A 15,750-nucleotide genomic window follows, 5' to 3' on the forward strand; every position below is an offset into this window, starting at 1 on the left:
CATTGGGTCCAACAGACCATCAGCCATTTCATTTTACTTGTGGTGCCTTGAAAATGAAGGGTGGGAATACACCCAAGGAATTCCCACTCAGTGTCTTCTGGTGCAGAACTGCTGCCTGCTGAATGACAGGTTTGGTCGAGGGAAACTTAAGGTCAGAGGGTGTAGCATTTACTTCCTGTAATGGGTGTCATTGGAGAAGGCATCTGGGCTGCCTGATGTGACATGTGGCCTGACCATTTACCAGATGCTGCCTAATGAAGGCAGTGACCCAAGGGAACAGCAGAAAGCCAGCAGAGCTCAACATACATCTCTAGAGGTCTGCAGAAGGATTTTCCTTTTCCCTAGAGACCCATCCATAACTCCAGCAAGAGACTGTGTAGCCACAGATGTCACTAGGCCTTCAGAAATGACTCTATCAGAAGGGCCTTGAGGTGTCATCTCACTGCATGTTGGTCTGTACCCTCTCCTTCAATTCATAGTGAGTACCGTCTGTTTTTCAGGCTCTATTCTAAGGGCCAGGAATACGCTAATGACCAAAATCAGACAAAAACCTTCCCCCTTAGAACTTCCAATGTAATTTTTGTTACTTTTACAATTTCGAGGAAGACGGTTCCATACAATAAGATTTTCCCTAGTTGCCCTCAGTCTTTCCTGTTATTTTTGCCTCCTGGCTCTGTTCAGTCTCCTCCTTTCCCCACAAAGAAGAAGCATCCTGAGGCTGTAGTGGTGTGCCTGGTGGGAGCCTGCCTACGCATGATTGTGCTGGGCAGCACCCTGGGTAAGCAGACGTTTCTACCTCCCTCCGCCTTTACCAGATGCTGCCACTATCTTTGGATGTCTTTCTTTGGTGCCGTATAAGCATCTAAGTAGCCCCTCACCCCATGCCTAGGTGGCCAGGGTCTCCTGTTGCAATAAAGTAAGGCAGCCTGCACCCTCACAGTGCATCACCCTAAGTGCTCCATGTCCTCTTCAGTTTCCCGACCTATCAGCCCCTCATGTCTGCAAAGCTCCAGGGGGAAAAAAAAAGCTGTCTGATTAGGTCACACTGATGTAGGCAGGATTAACAAATATCTGATTAACTCTCCCAGGAATGCTGGGCTTAAAAAGAAGAGACATGTTAGACAAATGAACCTCTAAATGATCAAACTTCAGACACAGGTGAGTGGGGTGAGGGTGTGCAGACAGCTTAGTGAGGTTGGGGGCAGAGGGGCCCCAGCCCCTACTCTGTGTCTGTTGGCCTGGCCTTCAGGTCACTTTGCTCTACTGACTGGCTTTTTCTTAGAGGTGCTGTGTGTGCATATACATGTGCACATATGTCTGTGTCTTCTTTTTGGTCACTGTTTAACTTACGTGCATCCATGTGACTAATGTTGGCCCACTGGCCCTTTTGAAGTGCCTGAGGTGGTGCTATGCTCACATGTGACCAACCCCAGGGTAGTCACATCCTTCTGCCACCACCCCATTCACACAGGGTGGAAGAGGCGAGGTCCTGCACATATTATCCCAGGGCTGCAATTTGGGAATGAAATAGGACTCATTTTCTTGACACTATTTTTCACCAGTTACAAATTGTAACACTTGCCTATGGGACTCTTGAGAAATTATGAAGTGTTAATTAGCAGAAGCACTGTGTATTTAAAATATACGACATATTTAAATAACTATTAAATTAAACCTACTTTGCACAGTCGAGAAACCATCTGGACCAAAAGTCTGAGGAGTTGAATTTGCTGCATATATTAAAAGAAATGTTTAAATGCTTCTAGAAATGGTAATTTTGTGTCACTTTTATTTCCTTAGATATGGAAACTGAGGCACAGAAGCAGATGGTGACCTGCTGTGGTCACAGCCTGGACTAACCTAATTGACGTACCTCTGTCTCCCAGAGAGAAGGTTTAAATTGCTCCTCATATCCAGAGGACTGTTTCTATGACTATGGTTGTTCCGTAGAGATTGTGTGGTTGTACCTTAGAAGTCGTGTATTTCAAACTTGTTGATCCCAATGACTTGTGACTCTTTTGGCTTAAAAGTGCAAAGCAAGCATTCTGGCCATTTTTTGCAGAGATGAGGAGGACTGAGCCAGGGAACCTAGTTCAGTCACTGACAACTGAGTATCAGTGTCTTTCTTTGGATAAAGCACATATCCTCTTGGTTTTAGTTTTTTCACAGGTTTGTAATGAAGTGGGAGGGAACGGGTGGGCTGTGCATCAGTTAGGGCTTGAAAAGGAAAATAGCAACTTACTCAGGTATCTCAACAGAGAGCATTTGATGCAGGGCGTTTGCACAGGTCCTGGAGGAGCTGGAACAGGCAGGGTATGCAGGGGCAGCCCAGAAATTAGCTCCAGTGGGAAGTCACTTCCACTTTGAGGCTGGAGGGAGAAGGGGTAGAGGTGGTACCATCCCAGCCCCAGGAGCCAGCCAGGGTCACTGTGGAAGCTGGAACATGGTAGGCCTTTCTAGCAGGAGCTGGGCAATGGAGGAGAAGCCACCAGAGGCAGAGAGTGAGGGAGGAAATGCCCCATGTTTCCCCCTATCTTGGATCAGTGACACCTATTGCCCTCAACCCTTGTAAAGCAAGAAACCAGGGACACAGACCTTGCAGGGACCAGCAGGGAAGGTGAGGAATGGTTAGACTGAGAGCAGCTCAGGCTAGGGTGCCTTTTAAGTATCCCGTAATCCTGACAGCCAATGAAATCTAGAAGTTCACTGTGTCTTTGAGGGGGTTGCCAATGGGAAAATCAGGCCAAAAAGGCCAGAGTTGTCTTTCATGAGTCTTCCCTGCACCCACCATCAGAAACAAACATTCCCAGAGTGCACCTACTTTTTTCTTCCCTGGGCTTGCCTCTGTGTGGGAAGACAGGCAAGGCTGCAGGGATGGTGTCTCTGGGTGAGGGGAGGAGGAGATGGTACAAGGGGGGGGATGATGAGACAGAGGAGATAGGACAGGGTCATAGCTGGGGGTGGGGGGCTAAACCCAAAGGCAAAGAGGTCAGAGCGCTTCACCCAGGACCAGAGGTGGTTACTGTCCATGTAAGGATGCTTTTCATCATAAAGCGATTCATAATAGGGCAGTGTCCTTAGCAGGCTTCCCTGGAATGTTTAACATAATTTTACACAAAGTGTGTTCAATCAATACCTGTCAAACTGGATTGGTGTGAGATCCCCTCACCTAAGGCACCTCCTCAGTCACACTCTGTCCTCAGTTCAGGACAGATTTCTCACACAGGCAGGCACTGCAGCCACAGTAGAATTCGAGGTGCTAATGGATCCTCCTGCTCTGGGCTTTAGGCTCTTTTCTGTAAAGTGAGGGGGTTGGGTGTGCTTCCAGGGCCTTCCCAGCTCTGCCACATGGGAATCTGCCCCAGATCCTGGCAGACAGGTGCAAAAATGGCCCTTCAAGCTATGCCAGAAAGAGAGCACGTCAGACATAGGTGGGACACTTACACTGTCGGTCATGTACCATGAGGTCCGGTCTGAGTGCGAGGCCTTAGCATCAAGGATGGACTTAAGCAACCAGACACTCTTTGCGGTAACTCGAGGTCTTGCATACCTTGACTGTGTGAATGGGAAGTATGTAAATCATAGCAGCATTTCCTATAAATCCATTTTCTCTGCCACCTGCTGCCCTCATACCTCAGATAGCTGCTCCTCTATCAACACAAGGTTTTAAGAACCCATCAGCTTTTTTTTCTATCCTTACCTGAGGATGTTTATTGATTTTAGAGAGAAAGGAAGGGCAGGGAGAGGAGAGAGAGAGAGAGAGAGGGAGGGAGACATTGATTGTTTGCCTCCTACATGTGCTCCAACCTAGGACTGAACCCACAACCCAGGCATGTGTCCTGACCAGGGATCAAACCTTCAAGCCTTTGGTGTATAGGATGATGCTCCAATCAACTGAGCCACCCAGCCAGGGCCCACCACCTTTCCTTGAGGATCCCATCCCCTTGTTTTCTCCCCATCTCCCTTCCCTGTCAGTCCTGCATTATGAAGCCCCAGAGAGCCAATGTGGTGAGGCAGTCTCTTCCTGAAGTTCAGGGAAGAGAGAAGCCTGTGGGGAGGGGAAAATCTGGGAACATTCACACATTAGTCATTTTTGTCCTGACTCATATACAGAGAGATATGTCATGGCAGAAAAAGAAGCTAATCTGGTGACAATGAGGGGTACTGGAGCTGAGAAGAGGGCACAAGTTAGACACTGGAGAATGGAAAGGCCTTGGTCAGGGGACCAGGGGAGGTCTGGCCTGAGCCAGGCCATGTGTGGTGTTTGGGGCAGGCATAGGGTGGAAAGTGTGGTCCTGTTTGTCTGGAGTGGGCGTTTCATGTAGGGGATGATTGGGAGATGATGCCTCAGTGCTAGCTCGAGGAGGTTAAAAGCCAAGATGACTTACCCAGCTGTCTGGAAAGCAATGGCGCGGTGCCACTCCCCCTCCTTGAGCCCATGGCACACGTGTTTTTCCGACTGAATGCAGAGGGCTCAAGCTCTCTGAAGGCAGTGCCCACCCATCCACTGGAGGTGGTACGTGACATAAAGGCTTGTGACCTTCTTGGCTACAGACAACAAGAATTCATGGCACTGAAGCATTTTAGAGATTAACCATGTGCGTAGATTGGATTGGAAGAGTGTTATTGAAAAAAGAAATCAGTGGGAAAATGAATGTAGTGTGAATTCAGTCTAAGAGACATCTGCTATGTCTTCTTGAACTTAGTGGACCAGCTTTAAAAAAAATTTAAACCTAGATTCTTTTAGTGGGAAAAGCTACCCTGCTTCTGCCCTCATTCTGGGGCACTTATACCACTGGCTTCTCCTCTCTCATCTACCAGACTGAGCTTCTCAGGACCCAGTCACGGCAGAGCCCGGGCCACATTGCAGGCACATTCCTGTCTTCTCTTTGGACCAAGTGTTTTTCACTCCACTAAAACACTGGGGCAAAGGCTCATGAACAGAGAGCGGGCTGACAGCTCTGAGGAGGGTGTTCCTGTGGGAGTGGAGAGTTCAAGCAAAAAAGAAAAAATAAAGAGAAAGAAACTCATGGACACAGAACAGTGTGGTGATTTTGGGGGAGAACAGGCGGCTGGAGGCTGAAGAGGGTTTGGGGGGATAAATGATAATGGAAAAAATATAGTACAATAAAATAAATAAGTTAATTTAAAAAACATTGGGGCAAAAATGCTGATTTATAGGCTCTATGCAATTCGTTGAGGTTAGGAAACTGGGATCCTGTCACCAGAGTTTTCATTCTCCCAGGAATTGTTTTAGGCCAGGGATGAAGGAATCTGTTTTTTACCACCTCCTCTGAAAGGACGAGACCATTTCTCGGTTGACCCTGTTAGAGAGTGCTGAACTGGAGCAGTCAGAAGCCATTAGCATTGGGCCAGTGATGCTAAAGCATCGACCGAGTCCAGGGACATGTGCCACCAGAGGTCAGTGACTTGCATTCATCTTTATCCCAGTGGCCCAGCGCGGTGGCCGATTAGATCTACCAGTGTCAAATCTTCGTTCCAGGGGTCTCCTTTGTCTTCACGGTGCTGCTGCTGGCACTACGCTCTAAAAACTCTGGCTACCAGCAGCAGCGACATCACCCAGCAGTTTCAGAGAAAAGCAGACTCTCAGGCCCTATCCCAGATCTGCTAAATGTGATTCATGTGCACCCTAAGGTGGTAGAGGCCTGAGACAGTTCTGGGGGCCAGAAGTGTGAAATCAAGGTGTCTTCAGGGTTTTGCTCCCTCCAAAGGCCCCAGGGGAGAACCCTTCTCTGCCTCTTCCAGCTTCTGGTTGGTCCTGGAGTTCCTTGACATTTTAGAGATTCTTTACTTAATTACATTGGTGAAGATCCCTTTTCCAAATAAGATCACATTTTCAGGTTCTGGGGGTTAAGACATGGACTTTTTTTTTGAGGGGCCATTTTTCTATTGGCAGCAAAATGGCACCAGGTGTTAAACCTTGTTGCTTGACCTTGATACTTGATTTCTGGCTAGGAAAGAATTCAGAGGTAAGACTCAAACTATAAGAGAACGCTTATTTAGAAAGTCATAGAGGTAGAAGAAGTGAGCCATGGAAGAAATGGCCTTAGGAAATGAGTCACAGAGGCAAAAGAAAGGCCCTTGGAGCTTAGGAGAGAGAGCTATGCACCTTGAGAGACGAAAGAGGGAGGAAAGACGTGGGCATTACTCCGGAAAAAGAGAGAGAGAGTACACACAGGGTCGCTGTCTTAAGGGCTTTTTTTCTGGAGATCTCAGGGGAGGATCTCACTAGAATAGTCATTAGCTTTCCAGGTACGTCTGCTCAGGGTCAGTGCCAAGGCAGGGGGTCCTTAGTCAATGCATTTCATTCTGATGTCAGCCATGGCATCATTTTTGCTACTGATTTTTGCTACTCATCTGATTTTGCTTCTTCTCTGGGCCTGGATCTGAAACACAGGTAAGGCCTAGATGTCGTGCAGGGCTTAATACTTAAGGGAGTGGTCTGCAAGGGCTTGTAGTTTTGCCCATTGCTAGGCACTCAGGTTCTCCGCCCTGGCGACCCTCTGCATCTGGCCTATTGTTCCTACTTTGCTCGTGCCTGTCTAGCTATCTGCTACAGCTCATGGAATGTTCCCAGACGGTGTTCTTTTGAGACACTTGCCAGTGCTTACCCTCCTCCGCTGGTCCAGCTTGGTGTTCTGATTTACCCAGACTGCTGAAGTAATGCCAGCAATTATCAACACCTCCTCTATGACAAGCATTGTCCTATGTGTTTTACCCGGATGAATCCATCTGATTGCAACAAGCTTGTGGGGCTGCTACTCCCACTTTACTGATGAAGAGATGTAGCCATGGGATGGTTCAATGACTTACCTAAGGTCTCACAGCTAGTAGAGGTGAACCTGGGATACAAACCAGGTAGTCTGCACCAGAATCTGTGCTTTTCACCACATAGCACAATGCTTCTGAGATTATGGAGGGTTCAGAAGGTGAACACGGCACCAGGGCCCTTTATCCCACTTTCCAGGGAGGCTGGGCACAAAGAAGGCCACGGTGGAGTGCAGGCAGCTGTCCCACCCCCACCCCATGGTGCAGAGAGGTTATTTATTCCACCCCCAAACCTTTCTCATTTACCATCATCTAGGTGCACACTTCCATGGGACAGCTTGTCATGGCTGAGGGCTTTGTGGGGGTTTATTATCAAAGGAGATCTTCAGGTGGGTGTGTAGTGTGGCTTATACACTTTCTGCCAGTATCATGCCTCGGGCTAACACAGTCCATTTGTTTCCTAATCAGTTTGTAAAACCTCATTCAATTTGCTTTAAATGACCGTGTTCTGGGTAGTGAGAGGTGGAATCTCCCCTTGCATAAACCCTCACGACTGTGGTCTGCAGTCCTTGGCCTTCATTGTTGCCCAGACTGAAAACCCCACACCTTTCTCCCGAGTTCCAAGTTTGACTGCCAAGAAGGGCCAGAAGCCTTTCCCAAGGCACATGTGTGTCAGATGCCTGGGCACAACCTTTCATCCATGTACTAAATGACCAGGTCAGGGGGGTCAGGGAATTAGCTGGGAAAACCTGCAGACCAGTCCAGGCATTTTCCCTAGAGATGCAGGTACAACAGCTCTGTGACCCGCACTGGAAGTGCCAGATTACCTGCTCAGTCAAAAAAATGGAACCCACTGTTTAAAACTGCACATCAGCCAAAAATCTACCTGTTTCTTTAATACAGAAATTCAGCGGCAAACATAACCTGCCTAATTTTATTAACGTCAGTTTTACAGCTTCACTGACGTTCCCTTGAGAACATTTGATGAGGCGGTAAGCCCAGATGTATACTAGCTGGCAAGATGGAATCCAGACTGTGACTTAAAAAATTCAATTGTTTCAATGTCAATAGACCACATGAAGAATGATTTAATAGTAGCACTTAACATTTATTGAGCCCTTCTTATTTATCAGGCCTGTGCCTTTGTATATTATCTCATAATCCTCTGAGGAGGTACTGTTTTTGTCCCCATTGTACAGATGAAGAAACTGAAATCTAGAGAAGTAACTTGCCCAAGGTCACACCACTAGAAAGATGCAGAGTTGGGATCCTATTCTGGGCTCTTAATGGTCTCCAGAGCCTGGACACTTAGCCATGATGCTGTGTGGTGGAGCCAACTCCCTGGGCCCTTATTGTAATGAGATAGTGTTGGACTCCTGTGTTATTTACCACCCCGGCCCTGCCCTTCATAGTAGATCTTAATTTTCCTTTTGCTTGCCTCAAAACTCAGGGCAGATCTGAGTGGCAGATAGGGGAGGGTTCTTGTGGGTGTATAGGGATTGGTAACTAACATTTGTTAAGCACTTACTGTGTGGTAGTCTTTCTGGAGAACACTTCTAGCCATGGCAGTTTTCATCAGCTCAAGGAATAAGAAATGCAAGGAGTGGATCAATCTCCATTTTCATCTCATCTTGTCTGTTAAGCTCTGGCCTTCTCATCTTCTTCTGCTCTTGCCTCATGATATTATACTCCTGAGTGAAACCTTTTTGGAAGCCGGGCACATCAGTCTTGCCTCACAGATTTCAGGATGCTGCACCTGGAAGAAGCAGGACTGCAACCAACAAACCTGTCCACCCATAAGCCCTGAGTCGGGTGTCCAGGGGCTCTCCCACAGCCCATGGCCTCTTTCTCCTGCCTCCTCCCTCGGCTTCCTGGCTCAGGGATGGCCTGCCACGCTCCCCACCCTGGGAAGGAGAGTCCCAAAGCGGGGGACACTAACTTCTCAGTTGGGTTCCCATACTTCATTAACTCTAAGGCACACATTTTTCCCCACTGTCAACATCTCTGGAAATAGGATGTGTCCTCCGATTCCTGATGGCTTAGAATTATATGAGTACTTGGCAGTGGTTTTCCTTTCTTAGTGTCGACATAATAACATCCAAACCTACAGAGAATTTTTATAAGTTTCTTTGAGCCAAACTGACAACATATGCCAGGGAACAAGATCTCAAAGGAGAATAGGAGCAGCTTCTTTTATGCATTTGAAATTAAGGAGGGGACGTAAGGAGGATTGGAGAAAGCAAGGTGGGACTGGATTACAGGATGGTTAGCAAGGTAATGTGCTCTCTGGAGGGTTAATACCCCCTTCAAGGGGTATTACTTCCGGCATGTCAAAGGTGTGTTATCCTAGATGCTCAAGAACAATGTCAGGGCTGACTTCAAACCTTTCATTAAAGAAGTTATAGGCCTGGGGGGTGACTATCCACCATGACCTGCCCAGTCAGGAATTTATGGTCAGATCATTCTGTGACTTTCCATAGAACGAAACCCCTCCCTTTTTTGTCCACATTAGTAATATTTAAAATACTGATAACGATAACATTTTAGCTTGAAGAAATACAGTGATGCCAATGTTTAGTTTATTTTTACCCCTCACTATCAATTCAGTACCTGGGCTGACATTTCTCTGACTTCACTGAGGACTTTTTAATGGCCTTCCTTTGCTTGCCTGTATGACTCACCTCCCACATCATTTCTTCAAGCACGAGGCACCCGAGCAGCAGCTGACCGAGTCTCCCGTGTCCGATAGCCCTCCAGTCGTCCCCACAGTGTTTATCATATTTATCTCCTATTCCCTCCTTCCTGGACCTTATCAATCCCAGCAAGCTGTGAAGAAGTCGTATTTTAATATTTGTGGTTTCACCTAATTATTTATCTCCTTGAGTCTGAGGTTCATAGACCAATTTCCCTACCTTCTAGAAATGAGTTTGACTGAACTTCAGTAAGTTTTCTATAGAAGGAGCACCTATTTTATAGCCTGGGTGTGGGACCCAGCTGGTTTCCTTGGGAGTTGTCTTTTAGAATCTCTCATCCTAAGTGGACTGACTATTATGGTAAGTGCCACAGTCAGCTTGGGGCCCACATCATGTGTCGACCACCTTTGATTTCCAGAAGTCATGTGGTTTCCTGATCAGTTTTTGCTAGAAGCTGCTTTTCCTATAGGCTGTATCTCGGGAGACTTGGTTTTACCTTGTTTGAGAATAAAGGCAAAGGAAAGCAATTAGAGGGATCTTGAGAAAAGATACTTTGCAAAAAGATAAATGATCTGAAAGACTCAAAAGAAGCACTTGCCTGTTACAATAGTCTGCTTTGGGATACATAAGAAAAATGTCATAAAACTATTTGGTATCCTTAATACAATAATATAGCTACAAGAAATAAGAGGGCAGTCATAGATGAAAAGATCTGAGGTGAAAATGGAGATAAAATAAGGGAAGTATGCAAAAAAGAAAATGTTCAATGTTATAATTAAAATCCACATTATTTTGATTAATTAAAATCAGTGAAGTTGGAAATAATATTGGCAAATAATCAGAATGCAAAAAAAATTGTCAATAATAAAACTAATGAGAGAACCAGAAACCAACACAGGTATAATATTGTGTGTTACTTGTAATAAAAAAACAAATGAGAGAGAAAACGAGAGAACAGAGACTTGACTATGGCTAAGTGGTGATCGTGAAGGGGACACGGAGTGAGTGGAATGGAGAAACAACCATGGAGCTAATAGAAGACTACCCTGAACTAAAGAAAAGGTGAATATGTTTTCAGGGCAGGCTACCTGCTGTAACAACAACTTTGGAATCTGTGATCAGTTAACTGACTGCTTTCAGTGACACCTGGCTCCTTCCATTCAGCGGCTGCATCATCCCAAGGGTCCTAGCGTTTCCACTGAATCCTATGCACCCAGAAGGCAGGCAAAAAGGAGAAAGTGTGGAGCAGGCACCTCTGCTCTTAATAACCTCAGCTACAGATGATACGCATCACTTCTGCTTACATCTCATTGGCTATATTCCTTGTAGCTCTATCCAGAGGGAGGGGGCTGGGAAATGTGTGTGCCCAAGAAGAAGAGGAAACGCATTTAGTGGGCACATGGCATTGTCTATGACATGTGGATGTGCAAACACACGCACTGATACATAGTGAGGGTGAACAGTTCTTTCTTTAATATCTTCATGATAAAATCCAAACCATGCAAGACCATAGGGAAGATCATAGGAGTGGAAAGTGAAACAACATGCTTCCTATCCTTTCCATCTTGTTCCTGACACTCTGAGGTATTCTGAGCCTCACTTACCAGGCTTTGGGGGTGTCTCCATAGAGATGGTCCAGAGGCAGCAGAGTTCCCCATGTGAGCCTTTGGACACCCCTGCCCTTTCACATATTTTCTCCAGTTTCTGCCCTCCCTCTTCCTGGGCCCACTGCCTCGCCTCCCTCCCCTCCCCTAAGTCAGCAAGTCCCAGGTCTCGTTGGAGTTGTACATTTTTAGAGCGTTCTCAGTCTGCAGAGGGGAGGGATGGCGTCAGATCCCCCTCCAGTTTTAGATGCAAGCTGCTCTTCCAGTTTTCTCTTATGCCCAATTAGTAAGAAAATCCCTCAACAAAACCTATTTTTTAAAAAAGGAACAAAAGAAATTTGACCTTCATGTGCTAAAAGAGCATCTATTTCTACTTTGTGGCCCAGGATATGGTTTATTCCATTAGACATAGAAGGCCACGCTATCCAATAGCTGTTTCCTGGCTTTCTTGGTGGGGGATGGAATGGGGGCCAGCGTAGTCCTAGTCCCATGATTCAGTGGTGTACTCTTCATTTTCCTACTGAAGAGCATATGAGGGAGGACCCAAAAGAATGGAATTCCCTTCTGGAGGGCGAGCCCCTTGTAGAACAGGCTTCCCTTGCTAGGTGAGTGTTCTAGGGACCCATCTGTATCAGTGTACCAGCTGGAGTTGTTGTGAGAGGCTGTGTTTTGCTTCAGTGAATTTTTTCAAAGACTTTCAGTGTGTTTCCCCACACCATGCTGTGCTCAGCAGTTTTTGACCCCCAAAATGGCATGACCCCCATGCCTCACCCTCCTTATCTCCCAATCTTGCCCCAAAAGGCTTTTTTTGTTTCCCAGATGAAAAAAGTCCTCAAAGGGAAATATTTTGCCAATGTGGAAGAGGTGAAACAAAAAACAGCAGAAGTAATAAAGGTAGTTCAAAAGCAGTGGAAAAAAGTCTTGATAGGTTGAATCAAATGGAGAGTACTTGGAAGGAGACTGAAGTTTAAACATGTAAGAATAAATACATAATTTTTTATAAGTAAATTCCAGGTGTTTTGCGTCCTTACCTCACAAGCTCACAGATTAGGCCAAAAAGCAGAACCAACTGTGTTTTATGTTTGAACTTGACCAAAGTGAAACTTTTCAAAATGTAGCTCCACTGGTTTTAGGTATAGTCCGCCTGAAGGCAAAAGGTAGATAAGATGACCCCTTAAAAGTATCTGTGACTAGACTCTAGGGCAGCCCAAGAGGTGCACACCAGTGAACCAGAGGCTGTGTCAGTTCAGTTAGACGGCAGTTTTGGTGGGTTTTTATCATGTACATAGCATGCAAATTTGGCTGACCTTTCATTGAAGGACCTGTGTATTGGAAGGCTGAGCCCAGCCATCCTGCTAGTTCAGCTTTGTCTCTGCATCACCAAGGCTTCCTGAATCCCCTTTCTCTCCCCTTCATTGGAGGCACAGCGTCCACGTGGTTTTGTGATTGGCAGCAGAGGTATCTGACAAGTGAGTTGAAGTTCAATGCTGGAGCCTAAGGTTGAGATCTCCATGGAACCCTCCATTCATGAGCCTCCAGGGAAGCACAGTCTCCCTAGTATTGCAACAATCTGTCTATGAGCTCCCCCTTGCCCCAAGTCCCTGGTGGGCTTTTGGAGAGCAGGGACTGTTAATTATATCCTTTAGTGTGTCTGTGTCAGAAATAGGAACCAGAATTATTATTTAAGATGCTTGCTAAATTCTTGGAACTTCTTCCAGGAATATGGTGCCTGGGCCTTGGGCTCTGGCCACTTTCTGATTTCCATTCCCCACTTTCCTACCAGGCTCCCTGCTTCTGCTTACCTTCATTTGGAGGAAAAGAGGAGAATGTGGTGAAGTAAAAAGAGAGGACAGGTTCTGGAACCCGGTGGGTCAACCCAGCCCTGCCCTTCACTAGTTCTATGGTCCTGATCAAGTCACTCCACTTCCTGGGGCCTCGGCTTCCTCCCCTGGAGACCAGGGTGGTGGGCCCTTCCCTGCAGCGCTGGTGAGAAGGGTCCTTTGCTAGAAAGCTAATCAAATTCACTGGCCTTCACTAGGGAAGCAGCTGAGCTGCTCAGAGATGAGTGCTGCTTGGGCCTGTAGCCATCAGGGGTCGAAGGATCCTTCCAGCCCAGGGGGTTTCCCCGAGTTGGGCAGAGGGAGGCTCGGTCATCTCTCTCTCCCTTTCTTCTCTTAAACTGCTTCTGTCCTAAATGGTTACAGCAGTTAATACCTGATGTAGACTTTTGAAAAAGTCAGAAGCCTGTGAAGAAGCGGATGATAAGCTTTACCCCTAATCCCACCCCCCAGCAGTAAGAGCTTTCTCTGTATCTGAACAGACCAGGCAGGGTGTGGCCCAGTCCCTTATTCAACAGTCTCCCGTTACTCTGCTAAGTCACAGCCGCCAGGCTGAGACTGGCTCCTCCCTTGCGTTTGGAAGTGTCATTCAGGGATCGGTGAGTTTGGGCTCTGACTTCCAGAGTAAAGCTTGGAGCAAATTCTGTGTGTCCTTGTTTGGGGTGAGCTGTGGGACAGGGGACGAGGGCTTTCAGAGGCTGGCACCACCACAGGAGTGTGGCCTTGCCCAGGGCAGTGGTGGGAGCAGCTGGGAAATGACACCTTGCAGCATCTTTCCACCTAGGACTCAGGGTGCCAGGAGATTCAGACTGTCCGCTCCTGTCTGGGCATCTCCACCCGAAGTGGCAGGGGACAGGCACCCGCCTCTCCTTGGCGCTCACAAGCTTAAACAGATTTTAAACAGAAAGTCAGATAACTTGGACATCTGTTACTCCCCTTCTAGGCCTTCTGTTTTTTCTACAGCTGTAAGGAATGACCCATAGAGATGTGATTTCATACTCCAGTGATTACACGTACCTGGTCTTCAGAGGGACAGGAGAGAAAATGACCTGTGACAGGGAGTGTCTTTCATGATTCACAGTCCTCAGCTGCTCTCCTAGGACCTGAATCCCAAACAGAGTCCTTGCTGAGCAGGGTCAAGAGTGTGAAGATGCAGACTGGAGGTGCCTAGGGGGAGCCCCAGGGCTCCCTGAGCGGAGAGAGCAGAGGCGTGGGGGTGTGGGGGCAGGGGAGGGCTGCTGGCGGGAAGAGGTGAGATGAAGGGCAGTGCTGAACGGAGGGGAGGCACAGGGATTGTGGCGCAGGATGTACAGTATGGAACATTACCTTCTCTCGTCTCCTCATAATCATAAGGTTATATTGTGGGGTGGGATTTGGTAGTTTGAGAGCTGTAATCAATTGCTGGAATTCTGCTCCAAAATAGGCACGAAGAATGGCTGCCAGAGGGCGCAGCATTTGGGCTACATAACAAAAGAATGCTGTGTTTCAGACGGGGTGATTTAGGCACTAGGGCACCTACCACGCAGCCTCCACAAACACTCAGCACCTAAGCCTGAAATGTGCTGCTGAGGGCCTGTCTCCCCACACTGTGCCAGGAGCTCCCCTGGGGCCTTGCTAACCAGCCCCTGGGACCCCAGGGCCTGGACCCCAGGCTGCTTTGCCAAACCAGCCTGACTCCTTGCAATCCACTGTTAGTTGAGTTTTAGTTCCAACTCATGTTTATTTAGGACCTACCTGGCCCCAGGTCCTATGGCAACATGGGGAGCAGAGAAATGCTGAAGACACCAGGCCTTGCCCACTAGGAGCTTGTGGAAACAGACTGTTACTATTGGGTGGTAAGTGGAGTGAAAGGGGAGAGTCAGGGTCATTTGAGAACCTAAGGCACAGGGGTGTGGGGGAAGGCTTCTGAGGGAGGACAATCCGAGCTGAAAGGACAAGGTCAAGAGGCAAGAGTGCTCCTGGGGGAGAGCAGCATGAACCACCCACAAGGTGGGAACCAGCCTAGTGCCTTCCAGGCCCCAGGAATAGTACCAATGACAGGCATGGGGGCAGGGGGCGGGGCGGCACTGCAGGCCCACAGGCGTCTGTGCCAGCTAAGAGCTTGGACCTCCCTCCGCAGGGCAGCAGTCTCCCAGAGGAAGCGGGCGGCCAGAGCAGGGGGCCACAGTCCCCTGGGCAGGATGGGTGGGTTTCAGTTTTCAACATGGACCACGTGTTAGGTTTGAAAAGGTAAATTCAGAATTAAAATTTTATATTAGATAAATATAAAAAGAATACCTGTCACTTGGGTAATCAATCTAAATTTCACAAAATTTTGTCTAGAGGAGTAGGAGTTAGGAAAAAAATAAGGTAAAGGAACACTGGCCCAGGTGATGGGAGCCACCGATGAGCTCTCAGTAGGGCAGTGGCAGGCATGGGCCACACCTGCACTTTTAGAGCAGCGACCCTGGTGCTGGCTGTGTGGGGCATACACAAGAGGAAAGACTGGGCAGAGACGTGAAAGGGAAAAGGGATGTGGGCTTGATTCAGGGTGTGGTACTCTGGATAGGGAGATATTTAGGACAGTGGGTGCGCGGGGTGAGGAAGGGGGGAGTCAAGGTTGGCTTCAGGGACCCTTGGTGGATGGCTGGCTGGGTAGGGGACAGAGAGAGGGGCTGGATGGGTAAAGGAGGCTCTGGTGCAGGATTGGCCACAGGTCGATTTCACGGTGGCCGTGGGATGGCCAGCTACGGTGAGAATTCCATGTCCTAATTCTTCTACCTCCCAGCCCAGCTTGACTGCTCACAGAGAGCAGGGAGCAGGCAACCCCATCACCTTCCAGGAGGT

At 47.8% G+C, this 15,750-nt stretch overlaps 1 protein-coding gene across 3 annotated transcripts in view; it reads left to right on the forward strand.

Annotated features, from left to right (window-relative positions):
* The window catches only part of ADD2 (adducin 2), a 102,607-nt gene that overhangs the window by 36,192 nt on the left and 50,665 nt on the right, over positions 1-15,750 (forward strand). Inside the window, exon 1 of one of the 3 annotated variants that reach the window (XM_036028102.1) lies at positions 13,238-13,523. The exons of the other annotated variants lie outside the window; for them this stretch is intronic. The gene's annotated coding sequence lies outside the window, so the exon portion shown is untranslated. Of the gene's footprint in view, positions 1-13,237; positions 13,524-15,750 lie in introns of those variants that run through there. 3 annotated transcript variants of the gene reach the window in all.

The sequence above is a fragment of the Phyllostomus discolor genome, chromosome 6 (assembly GCF_004126475.2).
Source record: "Phyllostomus discolor isolate MPI-MPIP mPhyDis1 chromosome 6, mPhyDis1.pri.v3, whole genome shotgun sequence".
NCBI classification, from domain to species: domain Eukaryota; kingdom Metazoa; phylum Chordata; class Mammalia; order Chiroptera; family Phyllostomidae; genus Phyllostomus; species Phyllostomus discolor.